Raw genomic sequence first — 23,397 nt, forward strand, 5'->3', positions numbered from 1 at the left:
AAAATCCAAATTAAATGCTATGAATCACTCCGAAGACAAATTCCCGGGCTGACAAATAATTATTGAATAGTAGCGCTCATCGAATTTCCATCTAGCTGTTTACCCTGTTGTCAATATTTGCAGTAGCAGAAGTCTTAGGGTTGATTTACAGCATTTAATTTGGATTTTCGTTTAATAATAATCAATTAATTGGCATTTGAATAATTGCAATACCTTAGTAATTTTCATCTGTAGACAGGCCCGTAGAGAGGGTACGGCAGGTAAGTCTGGATCCGCGGGTGCCGTCTTCCCAGGGGGGCCCGGCGGCTAGGTATCAATGAGAAAATATATTTCTGTTTGTAACTGTGTAAGAAATGAAAAAACCTACAAATAAGTTATATAAATAAGTTAATGAGTTAAATGAGTATAATGAGTTATATAATGAGCTATTGCAGAGGTTTCCAAACTTTTTTGACCCACGGCTCCCTTAGAGTACAGATATGGCTTGGCGGCGCACCTAGTATAATTTATTTATATCGCATTGCATTATTTATTATAATCAATTTTTTAGTTTCTATTCTTAATAGTAATTTATTATTGACTTACTTTACGTAAGATTGTTAATATTTTTTACGGCACACAAACAGACTGATCCTCACTGTTTTGTAGTGTTGAGTCTTTGACAGACAACGGCGGCGCACCTGGCACTAGTTTGCGGCGCACAGTTTGGGAACCTCTGAGCTATTGATAAAATGACTAAAGCAGCAATACAAACGCAGTCAACTTGAATAATTATTTTTACTGAAACTTTCCCTATTTGATATCACCTGATTCAATAATGACCGAGTGGCCAGTATGACCAGCTGGTTCGAATGAAACTCCAGAAGACCGGTTCAAGGGTCATGTTTTCTATGTTTTAATGGACACTATCATTGGAAGTGTGACTTCTCGGTTTCCATCTGTTAAGAGAATCAAAAAAATGTACAGTTTTCTGTGAATTTATACGAAGCTCCAAACAGATGAGCTATGTAACCAGATTAAAACATGGACTTCAGCACTGTATATAAATGATGTTTTTTAAGTAGAGCTCATTTCAGAGATGGGACATCTCAAATGCATCCAGCCAGCAAACTTTGGTGCCAAACTGAATCCTTCAGAATTATTGAATGTCGTCGTTGAACAGAAGATTTCCAGCCTTTTTCCCAGTGTAATGATTGCTTTGAGGATTTTCTGCACTTTGCCAGTAACTGTTGCCGAGGCTGGGAGGTTATTCAGCTTGCTGGCACGTGTGAAAAATGTTCAACCACCATGGCTAGACACATACTTGAATTATTATAAAATTAATGTTATGTAATTCCATTATCCTAATGAAAAGAGAGAATATTCAATTTAATATGATAACAATATTCAATATGATATTAAATATAGTAACATAAGTAACGTTGTATAGCATTGTGGTCGTGTGTAGGCCATTTGGTGTTTCGTTAAGTACTATACTACTTATTGTCAAGTACTATATCAACAATTGTATAGATATGTAGGGGCCCGTTACGGGTCTAGTCAGCGGGCCTGCCACGGCTCTCTACAGCCCTGTATGTAGACTCATTAATTCATACCCTACAAATGAGAAAAAACACTTCTACAATTTTAAACCAAGTGCATACGCACTAAAATACAAAAATAGGCAATTTTTTTGTAGGGATATGAGGTTGAAATTTCTTTCAGGAATGAAATGTCCATATGTTTCTCGTTCACTAGAGTAGAACAACATTTAGATAAGAGAACGAGAAATTCTAATCCTAGGAGCTCTGTGGAAAATTCAAGAGTAAAGACGAAAAAGATGTTGATGAGCTTCCTAGCTCCAAAAAATAGATTGTGGTTTTTGAAAATCAAGGACATTAATTTTTTAGCAGATTTAGCTGAAATCGTATTTAAAATAAAAAGGTCCACTTCTTATTCTCAAATTGTGAACTCTAAAATGCTTCTGAATGATATATTTATTAACAAGCAACAAAATATTCAAATGGCAACCCTCAGAGAACCTTTAAATTCCAATTTTCTCATCTTTTTTTAAATGAAGATTTCAATCTGAATATATTGATCCTCTCAAATTTTTATCAACTAAAAAAACGACAAGTATAAGTTTTTCTGTCAAAAGCACAATGTTTAGAAGGTCAAATTTTGAATTTGAATACTGATAGCTCTGTAGATTATTATATCTTATCCATTATTGTTATATCTTATCAATTTTCTTAGAATTGAATACAAATTTCTCTTTTAGCCCTCAAGGCCTCCCTCCCCCTTCGGCTGCCTATGATAATATTATCTTCTTTCAATTATTTTTCTGGCGCCTAGTCCAAGAGTGATAAGCTACTTCATTACATTCTCGAATTGCTCTGCTATGTAAATACTGTAATATTGCTGATTGACTGACTAAACAAAAAACATTTTATGTGTTCCTTCATTACTTTTTTTCTCCTTTTCAGTATGGGAGGAATAGGAAAGAAGAAATATATAAAAAGAGACGTCTCAACAAAATACGAACTTCAAAAGCATCTGTGCTTGCTTCAGCATCAGCCTTTCACTTCTGCAACCTCAATAACTAAGCACCAGGTACCTATTTTATTCAATACTGTAGTTCCACTACCAATTCCTCAAACCTCTTATTATTCCACAATCTGAAAGTGTAAAATTTATAATCCATTATGGATTATAATCCCTGTTTTTGTTTCCTCAATGCATTTTACCGCTTTTGCTTTTATTCCTACATTACCTACCATTCTTGTTGAAATATACTAAATCCTATTGCACGTTCCAAACCAGTCAAATAGTCCGTGAGTACTAAATGACAAAATGTTTTCAACATTTGTGAAAAATTTCAAACTTAATAGATCCATAACGTAATAACGAGAATACTTCACAAATTTTGGCAACGTTGTAAACTGCACGGTCATTTGTGATAAGGAGAGTGGCAAGAAGAAGGGATTTGGATTTGTTAAATTCGATTACTAATGACCAGTTGATAGAATTTGCTGTGAGTATAATATATACTCTCTTGCTGGTCTTGAATATCGATCGATAAGATTACATTACTTTCTTGCTGGACTTGAATGGAATAAAATGTTTGATTATTTCAATTGGGTTCTAAAGGTGCGTGCAGACTTATGCACTGTGCGACAAATGTGCTTTTCTTAACAAGAATTCGCCAAGTACGATGATCGAGATCAAAGCGTGAGCTTTCCACATGCTTCATTGTTGTCGGCGGGAGACTGGCCAGCTTATTTTGTACATCTTACATTACTTGGAAGAACACATATTATTTTGGAGGATATTTCTATAATTTATTATTTATGGAATATTTTGAATAAATTGTTTTGCTTATATTCTTTGTGATTTTAAATGATGATAGGAATTGCTGGTTTTTATTGCATTATTGGAAACATTAATAAATTTGCAATTTTCATCACAAATTCCTTGAAGAATCACTGAGTGTACTTGCTTTGCTTGCCGGTTTTTTTATTTGGATATGACACCCATCGATTGCTGCAATTATACCACCGAACCCTCTTGAACGAGCTTTGAAGATCTGAAAAAAGATAATTTCATTTGTTGGTTTTTTTTTATTTTTTATGTATAAGTTATATGAATGAAATTCGCTTTAATTGTGTAGATTGGAATAACACAGGTAGATAGCATGGACTAAAGGTGTGTTTTCGTAACGGGCAGACGACAGAATTCACTTTAAATTAACATTTGTTCTTATGGGAGTGTTCACCCATCGGCAGAAAGTTGAGCAGAAAAAAAGAACTGTTCAAATCAGAGACGAACTGTCGTTCATTTCGCCGTTCATTTTAAGGCCTATCATCACAATGCTATTTTGCTTCGACCGATCACTGCTCGTGAACCGTTTTGTCGAAAAAGAACTAATTTCGGGATTCTGTCGACGGGAACAGACAGCTTCGAAATATTTTTCTGCTCTGATCACGTGACACCGGCAGATAATCTTTCTCTGGATCAGACGCCATGTTCTTTTTAACCTCAATCTTTAATTTTTGGATGGTTTGTTTTGATATATTATTTTGCTGTTGGTTGTCAGATTTCGGATTGCTACTATTATACTGTGAAATTAATTTGTAGTAGAAAATTGAGGTATAAAATATTTCCATTGGTTTCTTTATTTATATAATTTTTACAAGAGAAATTGAAAATGGATTTACAACAGAAAGGCGTGAAATTCGTTATAAATTTGATGCGACAGTTCAAAGTTTTGTACTTTCCAGACCTGCACAACGAATTACCTATTTGAAAAATAGAATATGGTTAAAAATTGCTGATGTGATAGAGGATTCAAGTAAGTAGACTTAAATTTCTCATAATAAAGTAGGCTAGATCTACCGTACACAATTTAATATAATTTTTATAAGTAGCCTACCAGCATGTTTACAATTTTTATTCAGGTAGTCTACTTTAGTAGGCCTTTAATAACCTAGTCTCTAGGTCTAAATTGCTATCTTTTTCATTTTTCAAGAAGTTAGAAGTTGATGAATGTTTATTTATTTATTTGAAATATAACTTCTAGGATTTAATAATAATGTAAAGCCTAGACTAGCCAGTTTGTGTATGGTAGATAATTATCACAAGAAAGAGAGAAATGTAATCAACTATTTAGATTTAAACTCATTCAAGCTTGCTTGATTAAGTTAACATGAAATGATCAGATTCAAAACATTATTCAACCAAGATAACATTTTGAATTTTACAAGATAAGATAAGATAGCATTTCATGCTAACAATCTTTTACACTTTCATTGAGTTGGCCTAATCACAAAATACATTTTTTATAATGCAGCTAGTAGTTTTCACAAACCGATTTATTGAAAATAACATCATCATTTAACTTTGAAGTATTTCATTACATTCTAAGTCCTAAAATTCCATTATCATTGTTGCACCTCAAAATATTTCAAACCCATAGTTTATCAATACAATAACAAAACTAACCTGACTATGAGAACATTTACTTTGTCTTTGGTACCTATCCATAAATTAATCTTCTTTTAGTTAATTTAAATTCACTTGGAAACAAAATTACATAGATTGTTATAGAAATAACTTGATCAGAGTCAGTGTAATTGAATATTGAAAGACTGCCAAACTCATTTAAAACTAAAATAGTAATGTATTTGAACACTTATTCATGCTCTATTGATCAATATATTGCGTGATCCCAGGTATATCAATGTAAATAGTATAAATTAAAACAGGAGACACACAACATAGATGGATTAAAAACACTGAGAAACTTACATTAGAATCGGAAATTTTCGAGGAACTGTGTCCCTTTTCTCGACTGAGCAGAGAGTGTGTAATGTAAGTTTTTTAGTGTTTTTAATCTATCCATGTCGTGTGTCTCCTGTTTTAATTTATATTATAAAACTTTAAAGTGTTTTCTGTTATGTGCTAGAAAATGTAAGTAGACTATATACTTGTAAGTAGGGTATAGTATATAGTCTAATGTAAGTAGGCTATAGTATACTATACACTATGTAAATAGTTTATTGAGGCCCAGTCCACTTCTAATTTATTCAAACTATGTATTATCATTGATGATTTAACTTCACTTTATCTCCAAAATGGATATATGTTAAAAGATTAAATATGTTTCTTTTTTCAGGTACCATTTACAAACAAAATATTGAAGAGAATGTGCTCGAAAGGAAATTCATATGAATTCTTTTTTGTTGACCAGGATGGAAAAAGTCATTGGAACCCATAGTTAGAATAAGAATAAGTTAGGTAAGATAAAATTCCACTCATTTTTTAAACTTTATATAGGCGATGTCATTTTATACAGTTTCATATTTTTTTAAAAAGTTTATCCACTTCGATGTTTTATTATCGATCTGATGTTAGTTATTCAATTAGTAAGACATAAAGCTATGGTATGTGACTAAAATAATTAAAAAACTGACTGAATTTTGAAATTATTAATAGCTTACAGTATACAATATTTCAAAACAACGTGAAACCACATGAGATCAAGATGGACAGTTGAGAAGAGTGTTTAAAAAACAATGTATTCACTTATCATTCAGGGAATAGAGCTGTTCATAATATTTGGGATTCCTTCCATAAAGAAATAATTTATGTAACAGAATCTAATAATGTGATAACATTAAATACATAATTTGATGTTAAAATGTTAATGTTATCACATTATTAGATTTTGTTACATAAATTATTTCTTTATGGAAGGAATCCTAAATATTATGAACAGCTCTATTCCCTGAATGATAAGTGAATACATTGTTTTTAAAACAATCTTCTCAACTGTCCATCTTGATCTTGAGTGAATTTTGAACTTTATGAATGACCATACATTAGAACTATGAATAGATGACTTCAAAAATTCACTCAGCAAGTGCTGGTAGAAAACACTGAATAATAGCTTTAATGACAGTGATTCCACCTTTTAAAATTTATGATTGAATTCATGGATGAAATACCTGCATTATTTTGTGATTTATGTATTTACAGTTTGGTATTCATTTTCAAATCACTTAGTTCTACTTATAATGTTGTAGATAATCATCATTTCAGATTAAGCAATTAATTGATTATATTTCGATTTGTTTCATTAAACTTGTTTCTTTAAATATAGAACCAATAATTACTTTATGCAGTACATTTGGAAGAGTTTAGTAAACCGAACGGTCGAGAAGTAGGCCTACTGACCACAGAAATAAATGAATTGTTCATGGTATCCAAAAATATGCTGTTCACCAACAAGTTCTTTTGACCTTGGGGCACACTGATTAATCCCAATTCCTGCATGGAGATTTATTTATTTATTCAATCAATCATTCAGAATTACACAACTTACAGATTGGTGCCAATAATAATTTAACTGATTGTTGGTTTATTGGAATTTCTCATATAATATTACTTTGTCATTATTGGGGGGTTTCTTCCCAATAGCCCAGTCAATGAAGGTCCAAAAAAGCAGTTTCGATCCGAAAATTAAATAAAAGCTGAATTTCCCACCATCGATAGAACCCTCCCAGAGGGTCATTCTCCCAAAAGTCCCAAGAAATCCCCTTGGAGCTTTCTGCCCCAGCCCCCTAAAACATGAAAAATGCAGGTAAACACGGGAAATCAATTATCTCTGTAACCATTGATCGGAAACAGTTCTATTATATGCCATTCGATTCGTTACATTATGGACTACAATATTAGTTATATTCATTTTTTCAATAAAATTAACAGTTTTCTTGATAAAATAATATATATGTAAAAATTGAGGGGGTTTGTGATTTGATTTTTTTGTTTTCTCCGATTAACCTCGAAACAAGTAGTTCTAAAGAAAAATGAGCCAAATAATTAATGTAGCCACTTTCATTGCGAATCCATTGATGTATATTGTTATGTATTTGCGATTCAATTTGATGCTGTGGAAGGGGAAACATTCGACGCGGAACGGCGCGGCTGACTCTCTTAGCCATAGTAAACAGCAAACTGGAAATCAATTATCTCTGTAACCATTAATCGGAAAAAAATCTATCATATGTCATTCGATTCGTTAAGTTAAGGACTACAATATTAGTTATATTCATTTCCTCAATAAATCAAACAGTTTCCTTGATAAAATAATATATATGTGAAAATTTAGGGGTTTTTCGATTTGATTTTTGTTTTCTCCGATTAACTTCGAAGCAAATAATCTAAAGAAAATTAGACAAATATTTAATGTAGCCACATTCATTGCGAATCCATTGATGTATATTGTTATTTATTTGCGATTCGATTTGACACTGTGGAAGGGGAAACAGTCGACGCGGTACGGCGTGGCTGAATCTCTTCACCATAGTAAACAGTTGAATACAGTAGTAGGCCTACTGCTTTCTAAGTTGCATCTTATTCACACTATGGCGCTCGAAACAATCAATTTTCTCTATTGTTTTGACATGCGATGAAACTAATTTTTCACATTTTAATTCTCTAAATTCTCTAAAATCATTTTGTTGTTATATAAGTGCTAAATCATGCATTCTATGACAGACAAAGATATTGTTTGCAACCGATAAAATATTCATACTATTACATAATATAATACATATTCAAATTATGTGTGTATGATCATAATTCTATGCTAAAATTTATCATAAGTTATGAATGTCAAAAACTGAGATAAATCATAGATTACAATAGTGTTAACAGTGGCAATTTCCTGAAAAATCATAGCGTGCAGTGTTTGCTGTTTTCTACAGTTAATATTCTCCAAGCCAGGTTGATAATATACCTTCAGTTGAGCCAAATATATATGACGGCTGAGGCATAAAAAATTTATACATTGGGCTTGTTGAGTTGAAACTTTCTATGGTTCTCTCTGTAAAGTAGCTTATTTTCCGTTCTTACTAGTTGAATCTACATTATTTAGACAGTCCAATATGAAAATTCAGTAGATTCTAAAGATGAAAGCCATGCAAACATACAATTCAAGGAAGAGTAAGCATGCATAGAAGGTAGGAAAATCATGGAAGTGTTTCACATTTAACCACAAAGTACCCTACCGTATAAGATTAATTGAAAGATGATTCATCATCTATTATTTTTGTTAACATATCGATTTTTCACCTCCACTCGCATCTTGTCATTCATTACACAAGGTTGGCAGAAGCTTTTCTTTATGTCGATTAATGTTGATTGAAATTGATTTTGATTAGGGCACCAAAAGAAAAGATAATTTTCTATTTGAAGCATTCAAATTAAATCTATTGAACATGATTTCTTATGACTTAGCATTCACAGATTTAGTTGGGTGAAGCTATTTGAAAAATGTACCTGATTATCAATTTCATGGTTTTTATTCCATTCTAGTTCATTGTGATCATTGAAGGGTTGATGTGATGAGTTAGTTCAAGTGAATTCTAGTACACAAGTGTTTATAATGGGCTCTTCTTTATTTTCTATCGATGTTTTGCTCCAGTAGAGAAAATTTCAAATGTTAGTTTTACATTTTATAAGCTTTATAAATAATATAAATTAACGGTAATATAAATTTGATAAGTCCAGTATTAAATTCATCGATGTTGATTTTCATTGTATCGCTTTGTATCAATGTTATTTGCACTGTTTGCAATTCATCACTACTCTCTAGAATTAGTTTTTTATGAATTTCATGATCTGAAAATTGAAATTCAAATGCTATTTGGATGACGTTCACATTCCACTGGTTTTTTTTTTTACAATAATTGTTACGTTGAAGAGTGAGGTAATTCAATCCATTTGGAAGTAAAAGGAAATCACAGTGCGATTTGAACAGTGGATAGTAACTTTGAAATTCAGTTGCTCAATTCATTTCGGCTTGATACTATCATTTGTAATTATAGTTGATCAGAAATATGCATTGTATATAATGTTTATATTTCAGTTTGACTTATCTTCCATCACAGTCTAGCTTTCATTCATAAACATGATAATCCTAAATACGTTGATTACCTTAAAGATGTAGCTTATCTTACGTCGAACAATGTACAATACAAAAATTTTCACTGAATTACTATTATGATGATCATTGGAATTTCTGCCTGTGATTGAGAAAAAGTCATTTTATGAGCCTTGAAATTCGTACCTAGAAAAAGTTGCATTCTTACTAAAAATTTTGTTATTTTTACTATTTATTATAGGTACTGTACATTGATTTTTGTGATTATAGAGATCAACTACTTCATTCTGAATCACGATAAGGATAAACAGGGAAATTGTGAGAGGGGAATAGCATCTATAGTTAAATTTACATAGCATCAATTTGAAAGCTCTGATAATGATTGTGAACGGAACTGCAATTCTGGCTTGGTATTGCCTCTTCATGTTAAGTGAGAATAGAAAGCTTCAGAGTAATTCGTTCTCACTATATGTGATAATATTGGTAATATTTGGTAACATTTGTTGATATTTGAACCGAATATGCAACAAATTAATCTACTTTCAGCTTGAAAATTTTCAATTTATCAGGAGTACAGTGTTTCATATAGTATCTCAGGTAGGCCTACCCTTTTATTTTTTTGTTCCCGTGATCTGATGATATTCATCCCATTATCAAGTGTTTGAATTATAAAGAGTGATGAAACAAGAGAAAACACAAGAAAAGCTATGAAAAGAAATTTTGAATCTTCATTTTTCACAAAATAAGGATAAGATGAAGGAGTTGGACACATAATATATCATGAAACTTCGTTGAAAAACATCAATTTCTGAAACTAGAGTTATCAAATTGTGTTACCTCTGACTCGTATGGAGAAGGCACACTTCAAATCAATATAATAAATTCTGTGAGCAAACAACGAAATCCTAATTTTTATCATGAGCATGGTTGAATCAAGAAAATTGTAATATTTTTTTTAGAGCATTGAAAAGTGAAAATCCATATACAGCGCATGTCAAAACAATAGACAAAATTAATTGTTTCGAGCGCCATAGTGTAAATGAGATGCAATGTTAGCAGTATTATTCTGTTTACTATGGTGAAGGGAGTCAGCCGCGTCGGCTGTTTCCCCTTCCACAGCGTCAACTTGAATCACAAATACATAACAATATACATCAATGGATTTGCAATGAATGTGGCTACAATAATTATTCGTCACATTGTTCTTTAAAATTACTTGCTTCGAAGTTGATCGGAGAAAAACAAAAATCAAATCGAAAAACCCCTAAATTTTCACATATATATTATTTTATCAAGGAAACTGTTTGATTTATTGAGGAAATGAATATAACTAATATCGTAGTCCTTAATTTAACGAATCGAATGACATATGATAGATTTTTTTTCCGATTAATGGTTACAGAGATAATTGATTTCCAGTTTGCTGTTTACTATGGCTAAGAGTCAGCCGCGCCGTTCCGCGTTGACTGTTTCCCCTTCCACGGCGTCAAATCGAATCGCAAATACATAACAATATACATCAATGAATTTGCAATGAGAGTGGCTACATTAATTATTTGACTCATTTTTCTTTAAAACTACTTGCTTTGAAGTTAACCGAAGAAAACAAAAAAATCAAATCGCAAACCCCCTAAATTTTCACATATATATTATTTTATCAAGAAAACTGTTAATTTTATTGAAAAAATGAATATAACTAATATTGTAGTCCATAATGTAACAAATCGAATGGCATATAATAGAACTGTTTCCGATCAATGGGTACAGAGATAATTGATTTTCCGTGATTACCTGCATTTTTCAACTTTGAGGGGGGCTAGGGGGGAAAGCTCCAAGGGGATTTCTTGGGACTTTTGGGAGAATGACCCTCTGGGAGGGTTCTATCGATGGTAAAAGATTCAGCTTTTATTTAATTTTCGGATCGAAAAAACCTTTATTGACTGGGCTACAAGAAAATATAATTAAAAACTTATACAGATTACAAACAATCAATTTCAGAATTCACTTTGCAAAGTTTTTTTTATAATGAATAATAAATAATTATCAATAACTTTTTGATTTCAGGCCTAGAGGTGTACCAGCCAGAAGTAGAGGATGACAAAGAAAATCAACTATGAATAATATTCCATGGATATGATTCATGTATGATGTAGTAGCCTACAGAAGAAAGAGATGGACTAATCTAAGAAAATATATTCATTTTTTCAGTACATCTTGATGTTTTTATTTCATGTTATTCATAATAATATCTTCTTCTTCTGATCGCTCCTGCAAACTGCTTCAATTCAGGTAGTTTTGAATAAAACAGCAAGTGACATGAAGCTAATAAAATGAGTTTTGATGGTTTATACTTGAGGGATTTTTAAAATTATATTCAACCCAACAGCATCGAACTCTTATTAAGAACTTTGTTGGTTCTGTAAGGCTTCTACTTTTTTTGGAAATAATAACATTATTTAACATTGCTGACTAGCAAATGCTAGAGGTAACGTGTAGTTAAATAATAGACTTGAATTGGATATAAAATAGGGTATCACAATTATGTATTGCATTAAGAATTAAGTAATAGTACTTATGTACTGCATTGAAGGGGTAATAATTCTTTGAATATGAAAAATAACTCAAGCAAAAGTTGAAAATATTATGTTCCAAGCCACATCAAATATAATCACTTTCAATTCTACCTTCTAGGCTATATTTCCAAGGCTTTGATTAAAATTAATAAGCTTTTAGAACATTATAGTAAATAAGGAGTTTGAATGGCTACTCTAGTTCTAATTAATACCCTAATAAAGTATTAATTTTAATAGGGCAACTTAAATGTTTAATAATTATAGAAAATAACTAGTAGGCCTACCCTAAAATATTCAAAATAAGCATGAGCATGCAGTTTCTAATTATGTCATTGTCAAGAGAGCCCTTATTGAACAAGTCGAAACTAATCATGTTTCATTTTGGAATATCACAAGGGTACTAGTTACCTTCTATAATTAATAGATATTTATCCATTTTAAAATAGGCTATGTGTTTTTTAAAGTACCATAACAGAACCTGTTTATTCTTGCAATATATAGTTATATGAACAATAATTATTAGAATTAGTTCGCCTGTTTGAATACACTTTGTACATGTCATATGTGTTACAGTAATCTATAATAATAATAATAATAATTTTTAATATTTGTATAGCTTTTACTGGATATATCAGCCGGGACCGTACCTATCCAATGATCAAAAAGGGGACTAAAATAAAATTGCCTAAAAAACGTTAACAATATTTATTTCTCTTGGTGTAATATAACCCGTAGATTCCAAAAATGCCAAAAGTAAAAGCACTCATTTATTAATTTGATTTTTTTTTTCGATAGAGCTTCAATAGGCCGCTATAGGCCTTTGAAGTTGAATACGGTACTCATTGTAGGTAGGCCTACCTATACACGATGTGATTCAAAGAACATGCATTGACTCTGAAAGCAATTGATTCTAGCTAATAAAATAATTATAATAATAATATATATTATTAATAATGGAATGATTCTAGTTAATGAAATAATATCTTATTAATAATGAAATACAATCAGTTACTTCAAATAATTCACCCTTACAAATTTCAAGCATAGGAAATGAAAAGTTAACTCTTTGATTGACATGCCTATAAAGCATAAAATTTAGCATAATTGAAGTGACTAATAATTGTGGAAAAGTTATCTGAGTTATAAAAAGCAATTTATTCACTTAACTGAATTAAATATCCAATAATCATTTTAGAATTACCTTTTGGACAACCCAAAAAGTTCATTACCCATAACACATAAAGCAAAATTCATGTCAAAGAACTAGTTCTTTGAATGTTACTGTTTCTGCCCGCTTGGGTGCGCTGCAATCGATTCTGCTTCTGCCCGTTACGAAAACACAGCTTAAGACTTACTTTTTTCAATATCTACAATTTTTAAGTTCTTATAGTGATCTTTCATGGGTAGTATTCAATTCAAATTATTAAAACACACAAAACAAAATGACAAAGAATTACAAAACAAATAAAATGCTACAAATATAAAAAACTCATGGGCTTTGTGGTTGGGTGTGTTGGAGAAGAGAAAAAAAAGAGAGAGAAAGATACCTAGCCAACTATGGTTTCCCATGTAATAGGCAGGCAAAGAAGAGAAGAGAGAAGTGATGAGAAAGAAAGGGAAGGGAGAAATGGGGGGTAGGAAGAAAAACAAAGGAATAAGTACGCAAATAAAAGTAAGCGAGTCCACTGAAAAATGAATAAAAAAACGAATGGAAAAACAATGCTGGAGCAGAAATCTTGAGTCTTATATATCTAAATTGAAGAAGAAATTACTGTATGTCCAGTTTTTTATATCTAGTTTAATTTTTCCGCTGATCTTATTGGTGGATTCACGGAGGATCGGCAGCCTTGATTGTGGGCTGATTAGTTTGCGCTTTCCTCCCCTTCCCCCTCTCCCAAAGAGGCAAGATAACCTCTCTCCCTCACCCCTCCTTCATCCTTCCCGTTTATCTTTCAAACCACCACTTCAAGAAGCGTTGTCGAGAAGTCAACATCTTTTCGTTCCGTGTCTCCCGTTCCGTGGCGTTCGAGTTGAACGCAATTACCTCGTTTCGTTTTGTGATATATGTGCAATATCATATAGGCCTACGCATAAAGACAGGATATCGTCAGCAGTAACTTCTACACACGAGATACAGTCCACTTCCTCGCCAGTTCCAAGGTTAGTGCAAATTAAAGACTTACTTTTGGGGTTGTTGACGTTTTCGTGGATTAAATCTTAACTGTACCCCAATCCATAGGTTTGGGGACAGGACGGGATTACCACATGGTCCGACCAGGCCTAGGATATGTTCTATTTCCAAGAGATTTATTTTTCAATTTAAATTTCAATTCGTTAATAGTAGAGTTACTTGTTGATACATGCACTGATATCCATGTTAAATCCAGTTACAAAGTTCCTTTCCAAATCTCCTTGTTTATCTAATCAGTTACTTAGTTACAATGGCAAGCCCACAAGCCTTGCTTACTATTCGAGTGAAGAAGAAAGAAACTTTGTTTAGCCGTGTTCAACAAGCTTATGACTTGTTGAAGGACATCAATGATCCTAAAATTCAATCTCAATTTTTGATAAGAAGCATATCTATTGAAAATACTGTGAAAGAATATTCTGCACTCTTAGATGAAATCAATGAATTATCTATTCAAGTTGAACCTACTAAAGAACCTGAATATCAATCACTTACCGTTATTGATAATTTATCCTGTGCAATAATAAATGCTCGTGATAAATTGAATCAAATGAAAAATGAGAAGCCGAAGGAGAAAAGTGAACCTTCACCTTCAACCTCTCATTCTCCCCGTTTGAACATGATATTACCTCCAACTGAAATAAAACCGTTTGATGGCTCTGATATTTCAGACTGGCCTAGATTCAAAAATATCTTTTCATCATTGATTGTGGATGATAAATATTATTCTCCTGTTCATAAATCTCATATTTTGCATAATTTGTTGAAAGGCGAAGCAGCCAGAGTAGTGAAATCTTTTCAGATAAGTAGTGATTTTGATTTGGCATGGAAAACTCTATGCAAGCGTTATGAAAGTGATAGGGTGCTAGCTAACTACTACGTAAATGAGATTTTGAAAACTAGTTCAATCCCATTTAAACCTTCGTTACAATCGCTTCAAGATTTTCTTGTTAAAGTAGGTGATAGTATTACCACTCTGAAATCGTTGAAAGTTCCTGATTTGGCTGATTATATCTTGTACTCATTAGCTATTCGTCAATTAGACAAAATATCACGTGAATCGTTTGAGCTCGAGGTAGCTGATAAGAGCTTTCCTTCTTGTCAACAGTTGATTGATTTCGTGAATAAGAGAGTTAGATCTTATCAATTATCTGCATCTGATGTGCCGTCTGTTAATGAACAAAAATCTATCGAAAAGCCGAAAAATAAGTCTTTTCAGAAAAAGGTTGTCTTATCTACTCAGGCTAATAACAGCGTTCGAAATATAAGCAGCTCAGTTACTTGTGAATTGAATGATAGTGCTAAAACAAAATGCTCATTTTGCAACTCAACGAATCATTCGTTATTCAAATGTCCTGCTTTCTTGAAAAGAGATCCAAAAGCTAGGAATGAATTTATTAAATCATTGAGAGTCTGTTTCAATTGTTTCTCCAAATTTCACGCTGTAAACCAATGCAAGTCTAAATCGTTGTGTTATTGTGGTCGTATGCATAATAAATTACTTCATTATCCTCGTAGTAGTGATAATAGCCGTTCGAATTCTCCTGTTCGTTATCAGAAGTCTACTGATAACATCTCTAATGTTGCTTTGAAATCGAAATCCGTTGATTCGATCACTCAAACTGATAGCACTATGAATGTTGTTGAGAATTCAAATTCTTCTAAGCATTGTGGTATCACTGATAATGTTATTGATAAGTCATCAATTGTTAGTTTAATTCCTAAAACGAGTGTTGTTCTAGGTACTGCTCAAGCAGTTATTAAAAATTCATCTGGTTCGTTTATTGGTGTTCGTTTAATGATTGATTCTGGTAGTACTGCTAATTTCATCACAAAAGATCTTGTTATGAAACTTGGTTTATCTGTTCATGATTGTCATCAAAATTTCTCTGGTTTGAATTCCTCGAGTGTAGGGAATTCTTCTGGTGTTGTGAAATGTTTGTTGAAACCTAAGGGCTCAAATCACCCTCGTTTAGAAGCTGAGGCTTATGTGATTGATAAAATAGTTGGTTCATTGCCCCCTATTTATCTCAGTTCGAAAGTGCAAAATGAGTTGAAAAAATTCAACCTTGCTGATCCTGTGTTCTATGAACAACGTTCCGTTGATCTTCTATTGGGATGTCAGTTATTCAACAAAATATTACGTCATCATAGTCAAGTCTCATCTAGTGAAGAGTGTTCGTTTTGCGTGATTCCTACCGTGTTTGGTGACATTATTTTGGGTGAATTTCCAAATCATTCCGGTCTTCTTAATCAGTCATTGACTGCATTAATGACGTGTCCCACCTCTGAGAACTCGTTGAATAATTTGGTTCATAAGTTTTGGGAAAGTGAAGAAATTCCTAATCATAAATTTCCTAGTCCCGATGATGAGTTTTGTGAGAAACATTTTGCTGAAACTCACACGCGTGATACTGAAGGAAGATATGTTGTTCGTCTCCCTTTCAAAGTTGACACTAATCAACTCAAGTTTCATGAATCTCATGATGTTGCTTTAAATCGTTTTCTGTCGTTGGAGCGTCGTATGCTGCGTGATGCTCGTTTGAAATCTGATTGCGTATCATTTATGGAAGAGTATCTTCTTTTGGATCATATGGAAGTTGCTAAAAAACCAGGTAAATATTTTATTCCTTATTTTTGTGTATTCAATCCGTCATCACCTACAACAAAGGTTCGTGTTGTATTTGATGGGTCTGCTAAAAAGAGTCACATTTCGTTGAATCAAGTTCTTCATTCAGGTCCAAAATTGTTAAATGACATATGTGATGTGTTAACTAGATTCAGACTTCACTCATTCGTATTCACGTGTGATGTTACGAAAATGTATCGTGCTATCCTCGTTGATGAAGAAGATCGTTCTTTCCTTCACATATTGTTTCGTAAAGATCCTTCCGATGATATTGTCGTTTATGAGCTCAAAACAATCACATATGGTTTGAAACCGTCTGGTTTTCTTGCTCAACGTGCTCTCATTCAACTGGCGAAAGATGAAGGAGATAAATTTCCGTTGGCAGCAGCAGCTATTCGTGATGATATATATCACGACGATTTTCTCACAGGTGCTAATTCGTTGGAAGAAATCTGTGAAATAAAATCACAACTTTGTAATCTTCTAAACTGTGCTCATATCAAGTTGAATAAATGGAGCAGTAATTCTCCTGAGTTCTTGGATTTGATTCGTTCTGAAAACACTCAAGTACCACTTCATATCAGTGATGAGCCTAATTCAAATGTGAAAGTTCTTGGCGTAATGTGGAACCCAACTACTGATTGTTTTCATATTAAAGTCTCCGTTCCAGAGTTTCAAAAGAAAAACTCTAAGCGCACTGTTCTGTCCGTTATCGCGCGTCTGTATGACCCTCTCGGTTTTATAGCTCCAGTAATATTCAAAATGAAATGTTTTTTACAAGAGCTGTGGAAGTTGGACATCGATTGGGATACGCCGATTCCTGTTGACTACAACGAATGCTGGAACGAGCTGATGAGAGAGCTTCCTGCTCTAAGTTCAATTTCAATTCCTCGATGCGTTTATGGTGATGCTTTTTCTTGTCAAATACTTGGGTTTTCCGACGCATCGCAGAAAGGAATCTGTGCTTGTATTTCTTGAGAGTTGTGTCGTCAGAATCTACGGTGAAATGCTTCCTGTTGAAAGCTAAAACTAAAGTTGCGTCGTTGAAAACTCTGTCTATTCCTCGATTAGAGCTTCAAGCTGCGTTGTTGCTTTCGCGATTGTATGTTTCAGTCCTTCCTTCACTGGAAAAAATCAATCTTCAATCTACGTTTCTGTTCAGTGATTCAACTATTGTTTTATCTTGGTTGCATATACCTCCTTACAAGTTGCAAACGTTTGTTGCAAATCGTGTTGTGAGAATATTAGAGTTGACTAATATTTCAGATTGGAATCACATTGGTACTGATTTCAATATTGCCGACGTTGGATCAAGAGGCGTTTCTCCCCAAAACTTGTGCAATTCGCAAGATTGGTTCAATGCTCCAACGTGGTGTTCTAATTCGTTGTCATGTTGGCCGTTGTCATCTATGACTTACCCTGCTACTGAAATTCTGCCTGATGTGAAACAAAATAAAGGTGTTGTTTTGAATATCACTGAAGAGACTGCTGTTATTCAGATAACACGTTTCTCCTCATACATGAGATTGTTACGTTCCTGTGCTTATGTTTTACGTTTCGTGAATAACTGTAAAGCATCAATTAGTGGTGTCTGTCGTAAATCAGGCGCACTTAGTGTTCAAGAGTTGAAATGTGCACAAATTTATTGTGTTAAAATTGTTCAAAAGTGTCATTTCAATCGTGAACTCGACCTATTGAAAGAGGGTAAACCCTGTGATAAGAGTTTCCAAAAATTGTCTGTATTCTTGGATTGTGATGGTGTGATTCGTGTTGGTGGCAGATTGGTTAATAGTGCTCTAGGATATGAAGCCAAGCATCCTTGTTTGATACATAAAGATAGTCATTTTACTACTAAACTCCTCATTGAGTATTATCATATTTCTCATCTTCATGCTGGACCAAGAATAGTGCGTGCTCTTATTCAGCGTTATTTTTGGATTGTTGGAGCACACAGTGTTATCAGAAATGTGATTTTCAATTGTACTCGTTGCCATTTATTCAATGCAACTCCTGTTGCTCCCGTCATGGGTGATCTTCCCAGCTCTCGTGTTGTTCCCAGTGCTCCCTTTCTGAAGGCTGCGGTCGATCTAGCTGGTCCTTTCACTGTCAAAGAGAGTATTCGGCCCAAAGCTCGTACGTACAAGGCATACTTTGCACTGTTTGTCTGTCTGGCAACAAAAGCTTGTCACATTGAGGTGCTTACAAGTCTTTCATCCGAAGAGTTTATTAACACTCTCCATCGTTTTGTTTCTAGGCGTGGATTGCCTAAAGAAATATTCTGTGATCAAGGGACGAATTTCAAAGGTGCTGCGCGACAATTGAAGGAAATTGTTGAATTTCTCAGATCATCAGAAAATCAATCCAACGTCTGTGATGCGATGTCATCTAAAAGCATCCAATTTCGTTTTAATATTCCACATGCTCCTTTCATGAATGGAATCTGTGAGTCTAATATTAAAAATGTGAAATTCCATTTGTTTCGTGAAGTGGGAAATTCGGTCCTAACTATTGTTGAGCTTTCCACTCTGTTGGTGAAAATTGAGGCGATACTCAATTCGAGACCGTTGTATGCGCTCTCTTCATCTCCTGATGACTACGAGGCGCTGACTCCCGGACATTTCCTTGTTCATCGCCCTCTGTTGGCGGTTCCTGAAATTGACGTGAGTGATGTCAACGAGCACAGACTGTCTCGTTGGGAAAAGGTTAATCGCTTCACTCAGAGATTGTGGAAGAGGTGGGAGAGTGAATACCTCCACACTCTTCAACAGAAGAATAAGTGGTTTGAGAGTGACACAAACCTTCAGGTAGGGCAGTTAGTATGGATTAAAGAGGACAATTCATCACCCTTATCATACCCGTTAGGTAGAGTCACCCAAATCATAAGTGATGCTAAGGGTGTTGTGCGCTCAGCTCAAGTGAAAACTAACTCTGGTGAGTATGTTAGGCCAGTTAGGAAACTTGCCCCCATACTTCCCTATTAGTTTAACCCACACCCCTAGTTTTCAGTTTTCCTTTCCTATTCCTTTTCCCTTCGTTTTTCCTTTCCTACCGTTCAGTGCATGTTGTTTTGTTTTTCTTTTACTTTTAAATTTTAGTTTTTTTTGAGTTTATGTTCTTGGAAATGGGGCATTCCAAGGCGGGCGGAGATGGTGGATTCACGGAGGATCGGCAGCCTTGATTGTGGGCTGATTAGTTTGCGCTTTCCTCCCCTTCCCCCTCTCCCAAAGAGGCAAGATAACCTCTCTCCCTCACCCCTCCTTCATCCTTCCCGTTTATCTTTCAAACCACCACTTCAAGAAGCGTTGTCGAGAAGTCAACATCTTTTCGTTCTGTGTCTCCCGTTCCGTGGCGTTCGAGTTGAACGCAATTACCTCGTTTCGTTTCGTGATATATGTGCAATATCATATAGGCCTACGCATAAAGACAGGATATCGTCAGCAGTAACTTCTACACACGAGATACAGTCCACTTCCTCGCCAGTTCCAAGGTTAGTGCAAATTAAAGACTTACTTTTGGGGTTGTCGACGTTTTCGTGAATTAAATCTTAACTGTACCCCAATCCATAGGTTTGGGGACAGGACGGGATTACCACTTATTGTCCATGAGAAAGTGATTTGGAATAAGGTTTATTATTTTAGTACCTGTGTAAATCAACTGCCTCCTTATACATTCAATATTAGTGTTACATATTTGTTAGCAGTGGCCCTTAGACTATAATAATTAAGTGTAGAGTTGTATTAGTTTTGTAAGCAAGATGTGCCTTCACCAATTATGTAAGGGGGAAAGAACTATGATAACTTTTGTGAGGGGAAAAACTCTTTCTTTCTCTTTATCCGGCGCTACAGCCCTAGGTGAGCTCTGGCCTCCTTCACAACACGCCTCCATTCTTCCCTGTTCATGGCTCTTTCCTTCCATCCTCTCACCCCCATCTTTCTCAGGTCATCCATCACTTGGTCCACCCACCTGTTCCTTGGCCTACCTTTCTTTCGTCTGCTGTGCAACTTGCTATTAAAAATTATTTTCGGCATTCTAGCCTCACTCATCCTCATCACATGCCCCAACCACCTTATTCTTTGGACCTTAATGAAGCGTACTATATATTTTCTCCTTTTATTAATAATGCTTCTATTTCTTCATTTTTTCTTATTCGTCATTGCTGCTCATTAACCTGAACGTGACCGTAAATTCTTCTTAGTATGGATCTTTCAAAGATTTTTAACGCATTTTCGTCAGCCATATTCATCACCCAAGTTTCTGCCGCATATGTTGCCACTGGACGCACCAATGTTTCATATATCAATGTTATCTTGGTGCTCCTGCCGACCAACTTACTTTTAAATAATCTAACATTGGCATAGTAGGCCCTATTAGCTGCTTGAATCCTTTCTTTTATATAAGCATTATATTACCTGTGGCATTTATTGGGCATCCTAGATACTTGAAGTTCTCTACACCTGCAAAATTTTTGTTATTCACGTAGATATTTCTTGGTACTCTGGACTTGACTGCTGACACATACAGATATTTACTCTTGTTCTCATTTACAACCAGTCCGACTTTTTGTGCTTTGAGGGGAAAAACTATTATAACAAAAGAGAACAGAATAACTAGAACTTTAATTAATGAATCTTTAATCTTTTTATTCTAAATCAACAAAACAAGATTAATTTGATTATAAAAAACAATATTCGATATGAATTAATGGGGAAAACACTCGCTTGCAGCTAATGATGATTCAATCTTTGTGGTTATGAAAATTTAAGAACAATGATTCAGTCGTCACCTACCTTTTTGAAATGGCTTCCCACTATGGCATCCACTGGTTTATTCGCGACTTTAGTATTTTAAAAGAACAAATATTAACTGAACCAATGAATAGGCTCAGAACCCGTCTCCCTTAACAATACAATTATTTTTATACTGCCCGATCTGTGACAGAATAACTGTATTATTAAACGAACCGAAATCTAGCCCTTTTCACTGGATCAGCCGGACTTAACTTTCAGTCCTATCGAACGAGCTCACTCTCTGACCAAAAGTTAAATTTTGGGTATTAAATATGAACTCAGTCAATGCCAAACATGAAAATAAATAAGTTCTTCATTTATAAATAAGTGCTTCATCCTTCAAAGTTTCTTCAAATTAGACATGAAATTGGTCTGAAATTCTTTGGAAATTGTTGCTCTCGCCCAGTCATATCTATATATTATGATTTTCAATTGATTGATGGTTGAATGAATGAAAAAATGCTCCTCTTATCTGCCCAAATTCTATTTAAATAGCATATATGTACTCGATTACTTCAGATGAGTGTCATTGTTGCAGAGGTGTAGGCCATTTAAATGATCATCCATTGCAATAACAATAGCATTCACCACCTCATAGAATATGTCGTGAGCAATACTTTCTGGTAGGTTGAACCTATCACCTGCAGCTAGAAATGTTTCAGGTTTTGTCCATATTGTGAAAAGATCTTTCTTCTCAATTGGTATTTCGTCCATATTTTCAGGTAGATTAATCCTCCTTGCTATGTCCTCACAGAGCATCTTGAAAGTTACCATTATTTTCAAGTAATTTTTATTTTATCAAAATTGAAATATCAACTATTATGAACCAATCACATACATCAATACAGTCTCTGTCTTATTTCAGCTCGTTTTAGCTTGTTATGCACATGAATCAATATTGCGCGCCTAAAGCGATTGATGTAGCCTCTGAATAATTTTGCGCTAAACAAGCAAAAATAAGATCATGGAAAATCACTAATAAATTAATCAACACTTAGTCCTTCATAAACTTGAATAAAGATGAGCTGAGAAGATAGGTACTCATTCACACTTCACACTGTGTATATATTATTGTAGATGTGTATCTTCTCAGCTTGACCAAACAAAACCTATGATCATATTGGATATTCTATTCACTACGCGCGCTTTCACTACCTAGCCTAATGCTATATTTTTCTATAATTATTAGTTTTTCTATAAACAAATAAACATAAATGTCTTACCAATTATATAGTAATAATATAATGAGCTCTAGTGTAGCCTACAATGAAGTTGGAGAGTATATGGTTTATACAAAACTACAAAAACAAACTATAGGCTACAATGTAGGCCTATCATATTAATTTAGTCTGCGCGCGCCGCTGTGAATAAAATTAATAAGCCAACTTCTTGCCTTTGAAAGTGTTTAAAACTCTCTTAGAAAATCTAAACAGAAGGAGACTGGCTAAAATAATTATTAAAATTTAGGCCTAATTTTATTTTATTATTGAACTCACTGGCGCTATAATAGGTGCAATGTTTTCAAAATACCCTACGTTATGAGGCCTCCTTCCTTTTCGATTGTTTAATAATCCTTCTAAAATCCCCATTTGTGGATTTCTACCTTCTTCCGCAGCGACTAGAACTGGCATTAAAACGTTTACGTTTACATCAATATCATCGTTATCGACATCTATTTCTCCTAACTCTTCGAAAATAATTTCATTAATGACAGCACGCACAAGCCATCATTAATTATTAGAAAAACTTTATAAGGAAAAAAACGATTAGCCTAGTGCTTTTATAAGAACTAATCA

The 23,397-nt window shown here is 33.9% G+C and overlaps 1 long non-coding RNA gene across 1 annotated transcript; it reads left to right on the forward strand.

The window, feature by feature from the left end:
- The first annotated feature begins 1,442 nt into the window (after positions 1-1,442).
- LOC120354480 lies at positions 1,443-11,631 on the forward strand. The gene is made up of 4 exons (XR_005573054.1): positions 1,443-2,592; positions 3,130-4,330; positions 5,654-5,775; positions 11,489-11,631. It is a non-coding gene; the product is annotated as an uncharacterized LOC120354480 (long non-coding RNA).
- The last annotated feature ends 11,766 nt before the right edge of the window (positions 11,632-23,397 follow it).

The sequence above is a fragment of the Nilaparvata lugens genome, chromosome X (assembly GCF_014356525.2).
Source record: "Nilaparvata lugens isolate BPH chromosome X, ASM1435652v1, whole genome shotgun sequence".
NCBI lineage: Eukaryota > Metazoa > Arthropoda > Insecta > Hemiptera > Delphacidae > Nilaparvata > Nilaparvata lugens.